Consider the following 10,000-nt stretch of genomic DNA (forward strand, 5'->3'; position numbering starts at 1 on the left):
AAAATGTCTTCTTCAGCTTATTAAACTCGTCTATTATACCGACGACTTTGATGTGTTTGTACACTTATCTATCTTCCTGTGTTGGGTTTGGAGTGGTGCGCGTGAGGTAGCGCCCAAAGGGGTGGAACGAAGCGAAGTTCCGTGTCTCTCTCGTGAGCCAAGCTGCGTACGGGCAGTCTCACAGCGCAATACGCTTCCCGGAGAGAGACAGACATTTCGTGCTGTTTGTCGCCTGCTGTTTCCTGTTAACGGACTAAATCGCCGTTGTTTCACAGGGTAGGGACAGTTCCCCAGTAGACTACCGGACGAGAGATGAATCAAGCTGCGCGAGGGACTTTGCTGCTCCTCGTCTTTGTGTTGATAATGCAAGGTAAGCTACTTTAATAACTAAACGACCATGTTGTGGAATTCAACTGTTGGTTGTATTTGGATTCGTTTTTATAATAAGCAATATGCATTTCAAACTTTCCTTGTTTTTGAAGAGAAAATGATAGAGGCGTAAGATGCTGTTGTGTTTGCGTCGCAGAGTGGGGTGTACTTCACTTGGAAACGGTGAACTGTCATAGTGGCAGTATATAAAGGCGAGTTTCGTAATATATGATTGTCCCGTCTTACAAAAATGTGTGAAACTGTGTGAAAATTGTTTTGACGAATGTATACTTATTTAGTCAACTTGATACTGGGTGTGTCTATGGACACATTGAAGAGGAATAGAGAAAGTGACGTGAAATATTTAGGATTCACTTTTGCGGACACATTGTATTAGCCAAAACAGATTGACATCATATATAGCTTCTCTGTTTACAAGGTACATAGAGAAAGTTAGAATACACATCATCATAACGCCTATACGCCCATCATTCTATTAGCCAAAACAGATTGACATCATATATAGCTTCTCTGTTTACAAGGTACGTAGAGAAAGTTAGAATACACATCATCATAACGCCTATAGGCCCATCATTCTATTAGCCAAAACAGATTGACATCATATATATCTTCTCTGTTTACAAGGTACGTAGAGAAAGTTAGACTACACATCATCATAACGCCTATAGGCCCATCATTTAACATGTTGAACATTGTTCTTCGGACAACATCCATGGGAAAATGAAGCGTTGTCGTGTGAAGTACACCAACATGATGTAATATCAGGTAACACTGTCGTGTGAAGTACACCAACATGATGTAATATCAGGCATAACTGCCTATACGCCCATCATTATTAGCCAAAACACCAACATGAAGTAACCAACATGATGGAAACACTGTCGTACAGTGAAAGTACACCAACATGATGGAATATCAGGCAACACTGTCGTGTGAAGTACACCAACATGATGGAATATCAGGCAACACTGTCGTGTGAAGTACACCAACATGATGGAATATCAGGCAACACTGTCGTGTGAAGTACACCAACATGATGGAATATCAGGCAACACTGTCGTGTGAAGTACACCAACATGATGGAAACATCAGGAAACACTGTTGTGAAGTACACCAACATCAGGAAAGAAGTACACCAACATGATGGAATATCAAACACTGTCGTGTGAAGTACACCAACATGATGGAATATCAGGCAACACTGTCGTGTGAAGTACACCAACATGATGGAAATGAATGGAAACACTGTGTGAAGTACACCAACATGATGGAAACACTGTCGTGTGAAGTACACCAACATGATGAATATCAGGAAACACTGTCGTGTGAAGTACACCAACATGATGGAATATCAGGTACACCAACAACACTGTCGTGTGAAGTACACCAACATGATGGAATATCAAACACTGTCGTGTGAAGTACACCAACATGATGGAATATCAAACACTGTACACCAACATGATGGAAACACTGTCCTGTGAAGTACACCAACATGATGGAAACACTGTCTGTGAAGTACACCAACATGATGGAATATCAGGAAACACTGTCGTGTGAAGTACACCACATGATGGAACCATAGGCCATGTACACCAACATGGAATATCAGCAGAGCTAGTAAACATTTCTAACAAACACTGTCCTCCATACATCCAACATTGGACTATCGAAACATTTTATCCAGGCTCTATTGTATAACGCGGGGAGTTTGATACATTGTGATGTTTTGTACACCATTTTACATGATGAGAGAGACAGGAGTAAACACAGAATCTGATTATTGAACTGCAGAGCTAGTTTACATTTCTAACATGATCTCCCTCCATATATCTCTCATCTCCATATCCTTCATTGACTCTCTTTTACATCTGATCTCAGATTTGAATTGTACACAGATTTTACATTGACTGCACAGATACATTGACTGCACAGATTTTACATTGACTGTGACAGATTTTATTGACTGCACAGATTTTACATTGACTGCAACAGATTTTACATTGACTGACAGATTTTACATTGACTGCACAGATTTTACATTGACTGCACAGATTTTACATTGACTACACAGATTTACACAGATTTTTGACTTACATTGACTGCAACATTGACTGGACAGATACATTGACTGTACAGATTTTACATTGACTACACAGATTTTTACATTGACTGCACAGATTTTACATTGACTGCACAGATTTTACATTGACTGCACAGATTTTACATTGACTGCACAGATTTTACATTGACTACACAGATTTTACATTGACTGCACAGATTTTACATTGACTGCACAGATTTTACATTGACTGCACAGATTTTACATTGACTGCACAGATTTTACATTGACTGCACAGATTTTACATTGACTGCACAGATTTTACATTGACTGCACAGATTTTACATTGATACAGACAGATTTTACATTGACTGCACAGATTTTACATTGACTGACAGATTTTACATTGACTGCACAGATTTTACATTGACTGCACAGATTTTACATTGACTGCACAGATTTTACATTGACTGCACAGATTTTACATTGACTACACAGATTTTACATTGACAACACAGATTTTTTACAGATTTGACATTGACTGCACAGATTTTACATTGACACACAGATTTTACATTGACTGCACAGATTTTACATTGACTACACAGATTTTACATTGACTGTACAGATTTTACATTGACTGCACAGATTTTACATTGACTACACAGATTTTACATTGACTACACAGATTTTACATTGACTACATTGACTGCACAGATTTTACATTGACTGTACAGATTTTACATTGACTGCACAGATTTTACATTGACTGCACAGATTTACATTGACTGCACAGATTTTACATTGACTGACAGATTTTACATTGACTACACAGATTTTACATTGACTACACAGATTTTACATTGACTGCACAGATTTTACATTGACTACACAGATTTTACATTGACTGCACAGATTTTACATTGACTACACAGATTTTACATTGACTACACAGATTTTACATTGACTACACAGATTTTACATTGACTGCACAGATTTTACATTGACTGCACAGATTTTACATTGACTACACAGATTTTACATTGACTGCACAGATTTTACATTGACTGCACAGATTTTTACATTGACTGCACAGATTTTACATTGACTGCACAGATTTTACATTGAAACACAGATTTTACATTGACTACACAGATTTTACATTGACTGCACAGATTTTACATTGACTGCACAGATTTTACATTGACTGCACAGATTTTACATTGACAACACAGATTTTACATTGACTACACAGATTTTACATTGACTGCACAGATTTTACATTGACTGCACAGATTTTACATTGACCACACATGATTTTACATTGAACACAGATTTTACATTGACTACACAGATTTTACATTGACTACACAGATTTTACATTGACTACACAGATTTTACATTGACTTTACAGATTTTACATTGACTACACAGATTTTACATTGACTACACAGATTTTACATTGACTACACAGATTTTACATTGACTGACAGATTTTAGATTTTACATTGACTACACAGATTTTACATTGACTGCACAGATTTTACATTGACTACACAGATTTTACATTGACTACACAGATTTTACATTGACTACACAGATTTTACATTGACTACACAGATTTTACATTGACTACAGATTTTACATTGACTACACAGATTTTACATTGACTACACAGATTTTACATTGACTGCACAGATTTTACATTGACTGCACAGATTTTACATTGACTACACAGATTTTACATTGACTACACATTGATTTTACATTGACTACACAGATTTTACATTGACTGCACAGATTTTACATTGACTACACAGATTTTACATTGACTGCACAGATTTTACATTGACTGCACAGATTTTACATTGACTACACAGATTTTACATTGACTGCACAGATTTTACATTGACTACACAGATTTTACATTGACTACACAGATTTTACATTGACTACACAGATTTTACATTGACTACACAGATTTTACATTGACTGCACAGATTTTACATTGACTACACAGATTTTACATTGACTACACAGATTTTACATTGACTACACAGATTTTACATTGACTGCACAGATTTTACATTGACTACACAGATTTTACATTGACTACACAGATTTTACATTGACTACACAGATTTTTTACACACAGATTTTACAGATTTTACATTGACTACACAGATTTTACATTGACTGCACAGATTTTACATTGACTACACAGATTGACTGCACAGATTTTACATTGACTACACAGATTTTACATTGACTACACAGATTTTACATTGACTACACAGATTTTACATTGACTACACAGATTTTACATTGACTACACAGATTTTACATTGACTACACAGATTTTACATTGACTACACAGATTTTACATTGACTACACAGATTTTACATTGACTACACAGATTTTACATTGACTACACAGATTTTACATTGACTACACAGATTTTACATTGACTGCACAGATTTTACATTGACTACACAGATTTTACATTGACTACACAGATTTTACATTGATTTTACATTGACTACACAGATTTTACATTGACTACACAGATTTTACATTGACTACACAGATTTTACATTGACTACACAGATTTTACATTGACTACACAGATTTTACATTGACTACACAGATTTTACATTGACTACACAGATTTTACATTGACTACACAGATTTTACATTGACTACACAGATTTTACATTGACTACACAGATTTTACATTGACTACACAGATTTTACATTGACTACACAGATTTTACATTGACTACACAGATTTTACATTGACTGCACAGATTTTACATTGACTACACAGATTTTACATTGACTACACAGATTTTACATTGACTACACAGATTTTACATTGACTACACAGATTTTACATTGACTACACAGATTTTACATTGACTACACAGATTTTACATTGACTACACAGATTTTACATTGACTACACAGATTTTACATTGACTACACAGATTTTACATTGACTACACAGATTTTACATTGACTACACAGATTTTACATTGACTACACAGATTTTACATTGACTACACAGATTTTACATTGACTACACAGATTTTACATTGACTACACAGATTTTACATTGACTACACAGATTTTACATTGACTACACAGATTTTACATTGACTACACAGATTTTACATTGACTACACAGATTTTACATTGACTACACAGATTTTACATTGACTACACAGATTTTACATTGACTACACAGATTTTACATTGACTACACAGATTTTACATTGACTACACAGATTTTACATTGACTACACAGATTTTACATTGACTACACAGATTTTACATTGACTACACAGATTTTACATTGACTACACAGATTTTACATTGACTACACAGATTTTACATTGATTTTACACAGATTTTACATTGACTACACAGATTTTACATTGACTACACAGATTTTACATTGACTACACAGATTTTACATTGACTACACAGATTTTACATTGACTACACAGATTTTACATTGACTACACAGATTTTACATTGACTACACAGATTTTACATTGACTACACAGATTTTACATTGACTACACAGATTTTACATTGACTACACAGATTTTACATTGACTACACAGATTTTACATTGACTACACAGATTTTACATTGACTACACAGATTTTACATTGACTACTGACACAGATTTTACATTGACTACACAGATTTTACATTGACTACACAGATTTTACATTGACTACACAGATTTTACATTGACTACACAGATTTTACATTGACTACACAGATTTTACATTGACTACACAGATTTTACATTGACTACACAGATTTTACATTGACTACACAGATTTTACATTGACTACACAGATTATACATTGACTACACAGATTTTACATTGACTACACAGATTTTACATTGACTACACAGATTTTACATTGACTACACAGATTTTACATTGACTACACAGATTTTACATTGACTGCACAGATTTTACATTGACTACACAGATTTTACATTGACTACACAGCATTTTACATTGACTACACAGATTTTACATTGACTACACAGATTTTACATTGACTACACAGATTTTACATTGACTGCACAGATTTTACATTGACTACACAGATTTTACATTGACTACACAGATTTTACATTGACTACACAGATTTTACATTGACTACACAGATTTTTACATTGACTACACAGATTTTACATTGACTACACAGATTTTACATTGACTACACAGATTTTACATTGACTACACAGATTTTACATTGACTACACAGATTTTACATTGACTACACAGATTTTACATTGACTACACAGATTTTACATTGACTACACAGATTTTACATTGACTACACAGATTTTACATTGACTACACAGATTTTACATTGACTACACAGATTTTACATTGACTACACAGATTTTACATTGACTACACAGATTTTACATTGACTGCACAGATTTTACATTGACTACACAGATTTTACATTGACTACACAGATTATACATTGACTACACAGATTATACATTGACTACACAGATTTTACATTGACTGTATGCATTTTTATATGTGAAATATTTTCCCAACAGGTCATGCTCACTTTGACCTGGGTTTGGTGGATGTTTCTAAGTGATGATCTATTAATTGATTTTAATTAAGGGGAGAAACCCAGACTTCCACACCCTTTGTTTTTAAATTGATATTAATCGTCTTGGACTTCAAAATGTCTTCCTACTGTCCTCTCATTCCCCCGTTGACAGGAAGCAACAGGTTTTCACCACCTATTGTTTTAGTGCAGAAGAAGGAAAGGAGATAAGGAAATGAAGGAATCCACATTAGACTATAACGATGCACCCATTTTCTTACAATTGGCGAGGAAGGAATCAACGTTAGACCTCAGTATGGAGATGCACCCATCGCCTAAGACAAAGAGAGGAAGAAATCAACGTTAGACCACAGTATGGAGATGCACCCATCGCCTAAGACAAAGAGAGGAAGGAATCAACGTTAGACCTCAGTATGGAGATGCACCCATCGCCTAAGACAAAGTGAGGAAGGATGCTTCTTTAGACTATCAAGATGCACTCATCGTCTAAGACAAAGAGAGGAAGGATGCCCCTTTAGACTATCAAGATGCACCCATTTTCTGAAAAGAGGACAATAAAGTAGACCTCTTTTTTCAGCCATTAAGATGCACCAATTTAACTACACAAGGTAAGGAAGGAATCCACCTGATATTATTGAGATGCATCCATTTTCTTAAAAGTGGAGTTACTCTACACTTTTAAGAAAATGGCTCTTTTTTTTGACGATAGAGACGTACCCATTGAACTAGACAAGGTCTATGAAAGAATCCAGTGTAGATTACTGAGATGCAGCCAGGTGATTTATCTGATGACTTATAGACAGCCAGTGACCCGAAACTACTCAGAGAAAACTCTGCCTGAACCAAGTCTCATCCTGAGAATAGCTGGCAACACACCATGTCCTCATCATGTCTTTAACCACACGAAGGTAAACATGGATAAATACATACTTGATAAAGGGAGAAGTATGTGTGTGTGTGTGTGTGTGTGTGTGTGTGTGTGTGTGTGTGTGTGTGTGTGTGTGTGTGTGTGTGTGTGTGTGTGTGTGTGTGTGTGTGTGTGTGTGTGTGTGTGTGTGTGTGTGTGTGTGTGTGTGTGTACCACTGTGTCTGATGGATTGGAGGCGTTAGGTTTTGACAGGCTTTTAGCTATTATTTTTGTCTCTCTGTCTTCACCTGCTCTCTCTGTCTGTGTCTTGCTCAGACATGGACTAACAAACAAACACATTACATTTACATTTACATTTAAGTCATTTAGCAGACGCTCTTATCCAGAGCGACTTACAAATTGGTGCATTCACCTTATGACATCCAGTAGAATAGTCACTTTACAATAGTGCATCTAAATCTTAAAGGGGGGTGAGAAGGATTACTTATCCTATCCTAGGTATTCCTTTCATGTATGCACATTCGTAAACAGGCACACACCCACACACATGATTCCAAACAAACACAAACACACACACACACACACACACAAACTTTAATGCACACTCCTCCTGTTCTCGCTCTATCTCTCTCAATTCAAATCAATTAAAAGGGCTTTATTGGCTGGGAAACACACTATATATGCTGGAAGCCCCTTCAAATGAGTGGATTCAGCTGTTTCAGCCACACCTGTTGTTGACAGGTGTATAAAATCCAGCACACAGCCATGTGATCTCCATAACCGAACCGAACCAAACTGCCTCTGGAAGCAACATGAGCACAATAACTGTTAATTGGGAGCTTCATGAAATGGGTTTCCATGGGCGAGCAGCCACAAAAAAGCCTAATATCACCATGCGCCAAGCGTTGTCTGGAGTGGTGTAAATCTCTGGAGTCTGGAGGAGTGGAAACGCGTTCTCTGGAGCGACGAATCACGCTTCACCATCTGGCAGTTTGACGGCTGAGTTTGGGTTTGGCGGAAGCTAGGAGAATGCTACCGTCCCCAATGCATAGTGCTTAGGGTGGCTGGAGTCTTTGACAATTTTTAGGGCCTTCCTCTGACACCGCCTGGTATAGAGGTCCTGGATGGCAGGAAGCTTGGCCCTAGTGATGTACTGGGCCGTTCGCACTACCCTCTGTAGTGCCTTGCGGTCGAGCAGTTGCCATACCAGGCAGTGATGCAACCAGTCAGGGCTCTCAATGGTGCAGCTGTACAACCTTTTGAAGATCTGAGGACCCATGCCAAATCTTTTCAGTCTCCTGTGGGGGAATAGATTTTGTTGTGCCCTCTTCACGACTGTCTTGGTGTGCTTGGACCATGTTAGTTTTTTGGTGATGTGGATGCCAAGGAACTTGAAGCTCTCAACCTGCTCCACTGCAGCCCTGTCCATATGAGACATTCTATACGATTCTGTGATTCCAACGTTGTGGTAACAGTTTGGGGAAAGCATTTTCCCTTTTCAGCATGACAATGCCCCTGTGTACCGAGAGAGGTTCATATAGAAATGCTTTGTTGAGATCGGTGTGGAAGAACTTGACTGGCTTGCACAGAGCCCTGACCTCAACCCCATCAAACAACTTTGGGATGAATTGGAACACCGACTGCGAGCCGGGCCTAATCACCCAACATCAGTGCCCAACATCACTAATGCTCTTGTGGCTGAATGGAAGCAAATCCCCGCAGCAATGTTCTAATATCTAATGGAAAGCCTCCCAGAAGACTTGAGGCTGTTATAGCAGCAAACAGGGGACCAAATCCATATTAATGCCCATGATTTTGAAATGAGATGTTTAACAAGCAGGTATCCACATATTTTTGGTCATGCAGTGTATGTTTACATTGCCAAGGCAAATGGAATATACAATAAACAAAAGGGAAATAAACTATCAGTAAACACTACAATCACAAATGTTTTAAAAGAATATAGACATTTCAAATGTTGTGTTATGTATTATGACTATGTACAGTGTTGTAACAATTACAAATAGTTGAAGTGTGAAAATAAATAAACAGATAAA

At 36.9% G+C, this 10,000-nt stretch overlaps 1 pseudogene; it reads left to right on the forward strand.

Moving 5' to 3' along the window:
- LOC118380762 (neuronal acetylcholine receptor subunit alpha-3-like) overlaps positions 1-10,000 on the forward strand; it is a 49,925-nt pseudogene that overhangs the window by 267 nt on the left and 39,658 nt on the right.

The sequence above is a fragment of the Oncorhynchus keta genome, unplaced genomic scaffold (genome assembly GCF_023373465.1).
Source record: "Oncorhynchus keta strain PuntledgeMale-10-30-2019 unplaced genomic scaffold, Oket_V2 Un_scaffold_5451_pilon_pilon, whole genome shotgun sequence".
Classification (NCBI taxonomy): domain Eukaryota; kingdom Metazoa; phylum Chordata; class Actinopteri; order Salmoniformes; family Salmonidae; genus Oncorhynchus; species Oncorhynchus keta.